The sequence below is a fragment of the Acomys russatus genome, unplaced genomic scaffold (genome assembly GCF_903995435.1).
Source record: "Acomys russatus unplaced genomic scaffold, mAcoRus1.1, whole genome shotgun sequence".
In the NCBI taxonomy this organism is placed as follows: Eukaryota; Metazoa; Chordata; class Mammalia; order Rodentia; family Muridae; genus Acomys; species Acomys russatus.
In genome coordinates, this window is record NW_026131556.1 from 38,532 (window position 1) to 50,179 (window position 11,648).

The window sequence follows — 11,648 nt, forward strand, 5'->3', positions numbered from 1 at the left end:
CACTCAGAAGTGGAAATAGAATAGACAGCAGAAGCTAAAGATAGGGATCAGGTAAGAGAGGGAGTGCAGAGAGAAATGAGAATAGATATCAGACCTATGGAGTGCTTGTGCAGAAGGACAGAGGGCCCAAAGAAAAAAGAGAAAACATTGGCGGAGACATCTCTCTACCAAGAAAGAGAACTAATACAGCATAGATTCTGGAATAACATGGAGGATGACTCTAGCTGAGACTCATAGTATCAGGGTCATTGGATTTAGAGGATGCTCTCTAACTAGACAGAACTTCCAGTAGAGGGAGGATAACACCACTATACCCACAATTACTTTGGCCACATTTTACTCTGCCTACAAGATATGCAGTAATAAACATGGAGCAGAGACGAAGGGAATGTCCATCTAATGCCTGGCTTAAACTGAGACCCATCCCACAGTAGAGAGCTGACCCCTGACTCTATTACTTATAGTCTGCTATGCTTGCAGAGAGAAGCTTGGCATAGCTGTTCCCTGATGGGCTGCAGCCTTCAGTGAATCAAAACAGATGCTGAGAATCACAGCCAAATATTGAGTAAAGTGTTGGGAGTCTTGTGGAAAAACAAGGAGAAGGATAAAAGGACCAAGAAATGACATGAGCCCCACAACAAATCCAGCAGAGTCAACTAATTCATGAGGGCACAGAGTGTCTTGTAGGGAATGAATCACCAACTGAGGACCATGAATAGACTGGATCAGGTCCCCTACACAGATGTAGCAAATGGGCAGCTCAGGCTTCTTGTAGGTCCCCTTATATGGGTAGACAGGGCTGCCATTGACATGAACACTATTGCCTGTTTTTAAATCTTTGCCATGTTGAGCCTTCATTTTCAGGCTACAGGGTAAAAGAGGACATGTTCTGTCCCGATGTGATTGATGAGTTTTGATGATTTGGTAGTTTGGCTCCCCCTCTCTGAAAAAGATAGAATGCTATGGATTGAGAGGATTGGACCAGGAGTAGAAGAGGGAGGAGGCAATAGTTCAAGGTAAAAATATTTAAACAAATATATTAATTAAAAATTATGTATGTCTTTATGCATCTCTGTGAATAGACTTAAGCAATGCTCATTTATGCTTATAAATGTAAGTGATTCCATAGTTTTAAATGAGGTTGTGCTCTAGACTACCTTATCTTTCAATACATAGGAATACATCTTCTCCAGACATGCATCCAGAGATTAAGTCTATGCACAAGCATTCCATGATCATTCACTTATTTTATTAATAAGAAAAGTTATGTGATTTACATTTGACAAGTAATGGAATATAATTTCTCTTCTACAAAAACTTATTTTACCACATTTCCAGTTACACTAAGAGAACACTAGCATCCTACTGATAATTAGAAACATCTGGAAATTGCAGGTGATATGTTTTTTCCAATATTGAGAGAGAGAGAGAGAGAGAGAGAGAGAGAGAGAGAGAGAGAGAGAGAGAGAGAGAATAATATGTGAGAGACCTTTATGATATACTTTTTTTTCCTTTTTTCCTTCCTTTTTTTTATTAATTTATTCTTGTTACATCTCAATGTTTATCCCATCCCTTGTATCCTCCCATTCCTCCCCTCCCCCCATTTTCCCATTATTCCCCTCCTCTATGACTGTTCTTGAGGGGGATTACGTCCCCCTATATATTCTCATAGGGTATCAAGTCTCTTCTTGGCTACTTGCTGTCCTTCCTCTGAGTGCCACCAGGTCTCCCCCTCCAGGGGACATGGTCAAATGTGAGGCACCAGAGTACGTGAGAAAGTCGTATCACACTCTCCACTCAACTGTGGAGAATATTCTGACCATTGACTAGACCTGGGAAGGGGTTTAAAGTTTACCTCCTGTATTGTCCTTGGCTGGTGCCTTAGTTTGAGCGGGACCCCTGGGCCCAAATCTGCCTATCATATTGTTCTACTTGTAGATTTCTAGGACCCATTAAAAACAAGGAATTCCCGAAATTTGTGGATAAATGGATTGAGCTAGAAATGATCATAATGAGTGAGTTAACCCAGAAGCAGAAAGAATCAAATGGTATACACTCACTTATATCTGCATACTAGCCCAAGGGGCATGTCCCACAAAAGCTTTCACTTACCAGGAAACTGGGACAGAGGGGAAGGCATCCTATTGGGACTCTAAATGAGAGACGCATGGGAGAACAGCAAAATGATATACTTTTAATAAAAAAGAAAAAATTAATTTGACCTGCAATCTTTTTTTCTCTTTAAAGGAAGAATAATCTCTTCTGTCTCTTCTTAGTCATTTCATATCATCTGAAAAACAAACATCAGACATATTCCTTCATTCTGATGGATTCACTCAGATTTTAATATAATTAGTTTTCCACTTGGAAATGGTACCTTTGTGGTATCTTTGTCTACAAAAATAGCCCCCTTTAGAATATCCTTTATTACACAAAGACAATTGGTATTGAACATTTCAGTGCCATAAAATAGGAATTTGAGATTAGAGTTTGTGTGACTGAAACACTAACTCATGCATACTAAACAAAACAAATACCAGTTACTTGATATCTAAGTTGCCCTATAATGTAAAGTGCTATGCTTGAAAACACATAGCAGAAATCCATAAAGCCAAAATGTGTACAGTTAAATGTGTGCATGTAAAAATATGCAATTATACTTAGTAATCTTAATGAAAGAGAAACCTAAGTGAGCTATTTCCCATGGCTCACGATAGAGATACCTGTGTTCACTCAACCATTAGCCTTGAAATCAGGAGACTAACAGGAAAAAGCATAAAATAGCAAGTTAAAATCATAAAATAGCACTGAACTCATAAATGAATATTGGATTGTTTCTTGGTGTGCACATTGGAGGAACAGGACAGAATACTCAAAACATTCTTCTGTTTCGCATCTTCAGACCACTCCTGAAATACTTGTGATGAAATTTACAAGAAAAACACAAAAGCACTTACAGCTTATTCAGAAGCATGCTTAAAGCAACTTTCTTCATAGACTTTCTGCTGATTCAAGGGTGAACATACAAGCTGTAATTAAGTTTCTATCCTTTTTTTTTCATTCTGCTTCATTCTCCAAAAGCATTTGGAAGGAATGAAACTGGTCATGAGAAGTGGAATGTTCAGAAGCAAGTAGAACAAAATAAAAGTGAACATCATTGCCCTACTGTAGGCATGGGTGCTGTGAGTTGCAAAGTGTCATACATATCAACCCATTATATGGGCACCGATATGTTCCTTCCTTCTTTTATAATTCTGGACAATGGAAAGTGTACTTGCACATTCATAATTTCTTTTCTCCCCAAGGCCCTTGCTCATTCCTCGAGGAATCTTCCCTGGGGCTTGTCATCTGTGGTCCACAGTCCATGTGATAAATATGAGTTGATAAATATATATGAAAATAGTTCTTTCTCTGGTTCCATGACATCATTTACATTTGTGCCCAGTCAAATCCCTAGGCAGAACAACATTTAAAAAAATTTATTTTCGAACTATCTTACAGATGTGTTTATGTGAATACCATTAGAAATTATGTCACTAGCTTTTTTTCTTAGATGACTCACAGTGAAATATAAATTATTCATTCAGGAGGGATATACAAAAGGCCTCAGGACCACATGGTGATCATTGTATCATCAATCTATGTGTTGGAGAGGTAGCCACTTGTGTGAGGCATTTACACTGTGGAATATGCAACACCAGTGACAAGTACAGAATTTCTAACCAAAACCTGTGTATACAATGTCTGGAGAATGAACAATCAGGTGTAATCCATTAATTTTATTTGACTTCTGCTATATCCAAAATCATACCCCTACTCACAAAATCTCAGACAGTTTACATATTAAATGTTGATTTTTAAAGGTTAAACAATGTCTAGAGAGAACTCCAGACCTTTTATATCATTTCAAATATACCAAAAGGTGTATCACTCCATTAACACCTACATTATTAATGAGAAACAAATTTGAATATTTGAGTTCTGACACATGATCTACATCCTAGATCGTCAGTTCTCACAGATAAATAACTTGTGGAGAATCATTTCTTGTACTTCATCTTTGATTTTCAACATTGAGTTTTGTTTTTTACATTCGGGTAATGTGTGTAAAGAATTATTATTCTGAGTGTCTTTGAAGAGAGTAAGAACTGGGAAACAAATATGAGTTTAATGTATAAACTCTTCTTATACCATTTTCCTAGTAACCTATTCTTTGTTGCAGTCTAAAGTCTGCATTTCCAGTGTGATAATGATGTTTTCTTCCCACTGGCTTTATACAATACTCCATCCTTAATTCCTCTATATCTTTTCAATTCTCTAATAATACTTTTCCTACTTCATTTGTGTAAAAATGCATATGTTACATATACACACCAACAGACCCTTAATACATACACAGACACAACATATACACTAATGAACCTGGAGTATATGAAAACGCTGAATTTCCCAAGTTTTACTGTGTAACTTGACACGATGCCTTCCTATTTCTCCCCCAATTCCTGATAATGATATAATCATTTCTCAAGGTAAGTAACAAAGCCTTTATTTATATATAGACAACCATGTGCTTTTTATCTGAAATCAAATAGGTCTAGGAAAGTATGGACCTAATAATTATATTTGTATAGTTTCATCTTTGATTTTGGATTTTAACCAAAAATAAATCAAATCAAATTAAATAGAAACCAATTTTTTAATCCAGTTCCACTATTTCTTCTTTTTTTTTCATTTTTTAACTAATTTATTCATATTACATCTCGATTGTTAGCCCTTCCCCTGTTTCCTCCCATTCCTCCCTCCCACTTCCCCCTTCTCCCCTCTCCTATGTCTGTGATTGAGGGAAACCTACTCCCCCTATTTATGCTCTTAGAATATCGAGTCTCTTCTTGGTAACTTGCAGTACTTCCTCTGAGTGCCGGCAGGCCTCCCCATCCAGGGGACGTGGTCAGAAAAGGGGTACCAGAGTTCGTGTGAGAGTCAGATCTCACTCTCCACTCAACGGTGGAGAATATCCTGTTTGTCGGCTAGGTCTTGGTTGGGGTACGAAGTTTACTGCCTGTATCATTATGATAATTTCTAGATCAATCCATTTGTCCACAATTTTCAGAAATTCCTTGTTTTTAATAGCTGAGTAGTATTCCATAGTGTAAATGTATCACAGTTTCTTAGTCCATTCTTCTACTGAGGGACACTTCGGATGTTTCCATGTTCTGGGCATTATGTATAAAGCAGCTATGAACATGGTTGAGCATATGTCCTTGTTCTGTGGTAAAGCATTTTCTGGGTATATTCCAAGGAGTGGGATAGCTGGGTCTTGAAAAATCTCTATTCCCATTTTTCTGAGAAAGCGCCAGATAGATTTCCAAAGTGGTTGTACTAGTTTGCATTCCCACCAGCAATGAAGGAGTGTTCCTCTTTCTCCACATCCTCGCCAACATGTGGTGTCATTTGAGTTTTTGATCTTAGCCATTCTGATGGGTGTAAAAGGGAATCTCAGTGTCGTTTTGATTTGCATTTCTCTGATGACTAACGAAGACGAACATTTCTTTAAGTGTTTCTCAGCCATTTGATATTCCTCTCTTGAGAATTCTCTGTTAAGTTCCAAGCCCCATTTCTCAATTGGGTTGTTTGGTTTTGTGGTGTTTAATTTCTTGAGTTTTTTAAAATATATTTTGGATATTAAGCCTTTGTCAGATGAAGGGTTGGTAAAGATCTTTTCCAAGTCTGTAGGCTGTCGCTTTCTTCTACTGACTGTGTCTCCTGCCTTACAGAAGCTTCTCAGCCTCATGAGGTCCCATTATTAATTGTTGACATTAAGGCCCGGGCTGTTGGTGTATTGTTCAGGAAGTTGTCTCCTGTGCCTATGTGTCTCAGGCTCTTCCCCACTTTTTTGTTTAATTGAATTAATGTCTCTGGTTTTAAGTTGAGGTCTTTAATCCACTTGTACTTGAGTTTTGTGCATGGTGACAAATAGGGGTCTAATTGCACTTTTCTACATATAGACATCCAGTTAGACCAGCACCATTTGTTGAAGATGCTGTCATTTTTCCATTGAATAGATTTGGCTTCTTTGTCAAAAATCAAATGAGAAAATGTGTGTGGATTCATCTCTGGGTCTTCAATTTGATTCCATTGATCCACCAGCCTATTACTTTGCCAGTACCATGATGTTTTAATTACTGTTGCTCTGTAGTACAGCTTGAGATCAGGTATGGGGATTCCTCCAGAGGATCTTTTATTGTATATGATTGTTTTTGCTATTCTTGGCTTTTTATTTCTTCATATGAACTTGAGAATTGATCTTTCAATATCGTCAAAATATTTTGTAGGTATTTTGATAGGGATTGCGTTGCATCTGTAAATTGCTTTTGGTAAGATGGCCATTTTTACTATGTTGATTCTCCTGACCCCTGAACAAGGTAAATCCCTCCATCTTCTATGTCATCTTCAATCTCTTTCTTCAGAGGTTTAAAGTTTTTTTTAATAAGTCCTTCACTTGCTTGGTTAGAGTTATTCCTAGATATTTTATATTGTTTGTGGCTATGTTGAAGGGAGTAGTTTCCTAATTTCTTCCTCTGCCTGTTTGTCATTTGTATACAGGACAGCTACTGATTTTTTTAGTTTATTTTGTATCCTGCCAATTTGCTGAAGGTGTTTGTCAGCTGTCGGAATTCTCTGGTGGAATTTTGGGGGTCACATATACCCTGTCATATCATCTGCAAATAGGGGTAATTTGACTTCTTCCTTTCCCATTTGGATCCCCTTGATCTCCTTTTGATGTCTTATTGCTCTGGCTAGAGCTTCAAGAACTATATTAAAGAGATATGGGTACAGAGGGCAGCCTTGTCTGGTCCCTGATTTTAGAAGAATTTCCTTGAGTATTTCTCCATTTAAGTTAATGTTGGCTGTTGGTTTGCTCTATATAGCCTTTATTATGTTTAGATAAGTGCCTTGTATTCCCGATCTCTCCAGATCTTTAAACATAAATGGGTGTTGGATTTTGTCAAATGCTTTTTCTGCATGTAAAGAGATGATCATGTGGTTTTTCTCTGTCAGTTTGTTTATAAGGTGGATTACATTGATGGAATTACATATATTAAGCCATTCCTGCACGCCTGGAATGAATCCTACCTGGTCATGTTGAATGATATCTTTCATATGCTGTTGTATTCGCTTTGCGAGTATTTTGTTGAGTATTTTTGCATCAATGTTCATAATAAAAATTGGTCCAAAATTCTCTTTTTTTGTTGGGTCTTTGTGGGGTTTAGGTATCAATGTGACTATGGCCTCATAGAAGAAATTTGGTAATATTCCGTCCATTTCTATCTTTCGGAATAGCTTAAATAATATCAGTATTAGCTCCTCTTTGAGGGACTGGTAGAATTCTGTGCTGAAACCATCTGGCCCTGGGCTTTTTTTGGTTGGGAGATTATGAATGGTTGCTTCTATTTCTATAGGCAAAATAGGGCTGTTTAATTTGTTTATCTGGTCTTGGTTCAATTTTGGCAAATGGAATCGGTTGAGATATTTGTCCATTTCCTTTAGATTTTCAAATTTTGTGGCATAAATGCCTTTAAAGTAGGTTCTTACGATTCTTTGTATTTCTTCAGTGTCTGTTGTTATGTCTCCCTTTTCATTTCAGATTTTATTAATTTGGATAGTGTTTCTCTGTCTTTTAGTTAGATTGGCTAACGGTTTGTCTATCTTGTTAATTTTCTCAAAGAACCAGCTCTTGGTTTTGTTGATTCTTTGAATTGTTCTCTTTGTTTCTAATTTATTGATTTCAGTCCTGAGTTTGATTATTTCTAGGCATCTACTCCTCTTGGGTGTTTCTGCTTCTTTTTTTCTAGAGCTTCAAGGTGTGTTGTTAACTTCTTTATGTGGGATGTTTCCATTTTCTTTTTACAGGCACTTAGTGCTATGAATTTTCCTCTAGTACTGCTTTCAATGTGTCCCACAAATTTGGGTATGGTGTTCCATCATTTTCTTTGAATTTCAGGAAGTCATTTATTTCTTCCCTTATTTCTTCCATGACCCATGTGTCATTAAGTAGAAAGTTATTTAGTTTCCACTTTTTAGTATGGTGATCTGCTAAGACACAAGGTTTTATTTCAATCTTCTTGTATCTGTTGAGGTTTGCTTCGTGACCAACTATGTGATCAATTTTAGAGAACGTTCCATGGGGTGCTGAGAAAAAGGTATAATTCTTTGCGTGGGGTGGAAAGTTCTGAAGATATCTGTTAGATCCATTTGATTCATGACATTGGTTAATGAAGTTATTTCCCAACTTAGTTTTTGATTCGAAGACCTATCCTTGAGTGAAAGTGGGGTGTTGAAGTCTCCCACTATTAATGTGTGGGTATCGATGAGTGGTTCGAGCTTTGTTAATACCTCTTTTAGAAATGTGAGATCCCTTGTATTCGGAGCATAGATGTTGAAAATCGTGATGTCTTCTTGGTTGGCTTTACCTTTGACGAGTACAAAGTGTCCATCCTCATCTCTTTTGATTAATTTTGGTTGAAAGTCTTTTATTAGATATTAGAATGGCTACCCCAGCTTGTTTCTTGTGACCATTTGCTTGGGATATTTTTCCCCAACCTTTTACTCTGAGGCAATGTCTCTCCTTGTAGTTGAGATGTGTTTCTTGAATGCAAAAGAATGTTGGGTCATGTTTATGCATCCACTTTGTTAGTCTGTGTCTTTTTATTGGAGAATTGAGACCATTGACGTTGAGAGATATTACTGACCAGTGATTGGTAAGTCCCTTCATTTTTGTTATTTGTAACAGTCAAGATTTTGTGAGGTTGTGATTTTGCAATGGTATAGTTACCTATTTCCTATGTATTTTTGGTTGTAGTTTGACCAGTTGGGGTGGAGTTTTCCTTCTAGTAACTTCTGTAAAGTCGGATTTGTGGCTAGGTACTGTTTGAATTTGTTTTTGTCATGGAATATCTTGTCCTCTCTGTCAATGGTTATTGAAAATTTCGCTGGATATAGTAGTCTTGTCTGGTATCTGTGTTCTCTTAGGGTTTGCAGAACCTCTGTCCGTGTCCTTCTGTCTTTCATGGTCTCTGCTGAGAAGTCAGGAGTAATTCTAATAGGTTTGCCTTCATATGTTACTCGGGCTTTTTCTCTTGCCACTTTTAATATTTTTTCCTTTTTCTGTATATTTTGTGTTGTTATTATTATGTGGTAGGAAGATTTTCTTTTCATTCCTATTCTATTTGGTGTTCTATAGGCCTCTTGTATGCTCATATGCATCTCCTTCTTCAAATTGGGGAAATCTTCTTCCATTATTCTATTAAAGATATTTTCTGGGCTGTGGTTTCAGTTGCCTTCTCTTTCTTCAATCCCTATTATTTTCAAGTTTCGTCATTTCATGTTGTCTTTTATTTCTTGAATGTTCTGTGTCAGGAACTTTTCAGATTTATCATTTTGCTTGATAGTTGTTTCCAGTTCTGCGATTGTATCTTCAAGTCCCAATATTCGTTCTTCCATTTCTTGCAATCTGTTAGATAAGGCCACCTCTGAGATGCTTGCTTTCTTCTCTGATGCCTCTTGATCACGTTTTTCTTCTGTCTGTTCCTGTATCATAGCTTCCATTTTTATCTTCATGTCTTGAACTGTTTTAATGATTTCCTTCATCTGGTTATTTATATTATTCTGAAATTCTTCAAGTGCCTATTTAAATGACTCTTTAACTCTTCAGCTCTCTTGTTTGCCTCCTCCTGCATTTGTTTACAAATTTTATTTGTTTCTTCCATTATTATCTTCTTTACTAAGGACTTGAGGTCATTTTTTTAACTATCCATTGCTGTTAGGTTCTACAGGTTGTTTTCATTGGTAATGCTGGGATCTGGAGATGCCAAACTGTTTTGGTTTTTGTTAGCGTTCTTTTGCTGTCCTCTTGTCATTTTGATGGTTCTGATGTTGGAAGCTATTTTTGTAGTGACCTTCGCTGGTTGAGAGTGGATAATTGAAGACTGCTTATAGGTCAGGTGATCTTGCTTGTGGAGCTCAGGGAGTATTGCTGTGGAACAGGCAGGTGATCCGGTTTCACTCCTGGTGATTTTCCTCTGCACCTTTGGTTCCAGGCTGAGTCAGCCAAAGTAGATTTCTGTTTGGACTTTACTGCTATAATTGAGATCGGCAGTTTTGGGACCTAGAATAAGGTCAGCACACAAACATTCTAGTTGTTTAGGTTAATCCCAGCTACCAGTCCTTCATGTGTCTTTGTAGTCAAGACCCCAGGTAGATCAGATCTTCTGGGGTGTAGCTATCTTTTAGCTCTGTCTCTATACCCTGTAGAAGTGTCCAGCCTCTCCCCTAACTATATGCCTGGTGGGACCAAGATCGCTCTAGGTCAGCAATTAGACACTGCAAGCAAGACCCATGTTTCATCTCCCAATAATGTGAGTGTGTTTGCCTTGCTCAGGCCAGGTGCCCTGCTAGGCTCTATCGTTTGGGGAGTGCAGGGCCAGTGCGTTGCGGCTGGGTGGCTTGGAACAATAGGGTTGCGGAGCTCTGGCGGTTGCCCACAGAACCATGTCTTCCCGCCGGGCTATGATGCTTTGCTATCACTCTAGGCAAGACCCACATCTCCTGATAGGCCTGTGGAAGCAGTCCAAGCTGATTTCTCACTGCTGCTGTTTGCAAGCTCAGTCCGCTGTGATCGATGTTAGGTTGGGCCCTGGATGGCCAGTGAGCTGCAGTCCCACTTTAGCTGTCTCTGTTGGGTCGTGCCACCTGTGTTTCCACTCAGCCTAGGCAGATGACCTCCACAGTTTGGGGTGGTGTGGAATGAGGAATCTTAGGGCAGATTCCCTCTCTTTACTGAGACTCCTCTGGCTGGGGTCTCCGGAAAATCCCCTCCCCAAACAGTGAGTCTGTGCCTTATAGGCCGGCTGCAGTTTGCATGTGGATTCCATTCCAGAGTTTAGGGAGTACATTTAGCACCTCTGGGATGTTGCTTGTCCCAGTGGGGTAGGCACCCTGTTGGTCTGTGGCCTTTGGGGCCCCATTCACATACAGTTCTCAAGGTCCAGCAATCTGTGGCTCCACTTATGTTCCTGTTCTCCTCGGAGTAGATCAGATACGTGGCTTATTGTTCGGCATCATCTTGGAATTTATAGACGCTAATTTTAAAATCTCTATATAATAGTTATATTATTTAATTAAAAATAAGTTTGTAAATATGTAAGATGTAAGAGGTAACACATTTAATGAAACTTTAAAAATTCTAATGTTTTGCAAATAGAAAAATGACTATGTATATATGAAGGTAAAATCACACAATTTTGGATGATATGTTTTTATTTGCCATTCTGTTAAGGCCATTAAATTTGATATCATATCTTGTATATTATAAAATAAACAATACAGACAAGTGTCTAAGTGTTATTCTTACTCATGTACATACATAATATTTCATGTGAGGTTTGGTGGAGCAAAAGTTATGCATACATTTGCCAAATAAAGACGCTGTATCCTGCATTCCACACAGGAGCCCTCAGTTTCAACTCACACTAGAGACATTAGGTGGAACTTTCAAAATTCCCCTAGTCTCATTAAATTATTTGTTCATTATTTAGCTACCTATTCTCATTGTGATGACAAATATTTCTCCTGAGTAGCATTTATTAGAT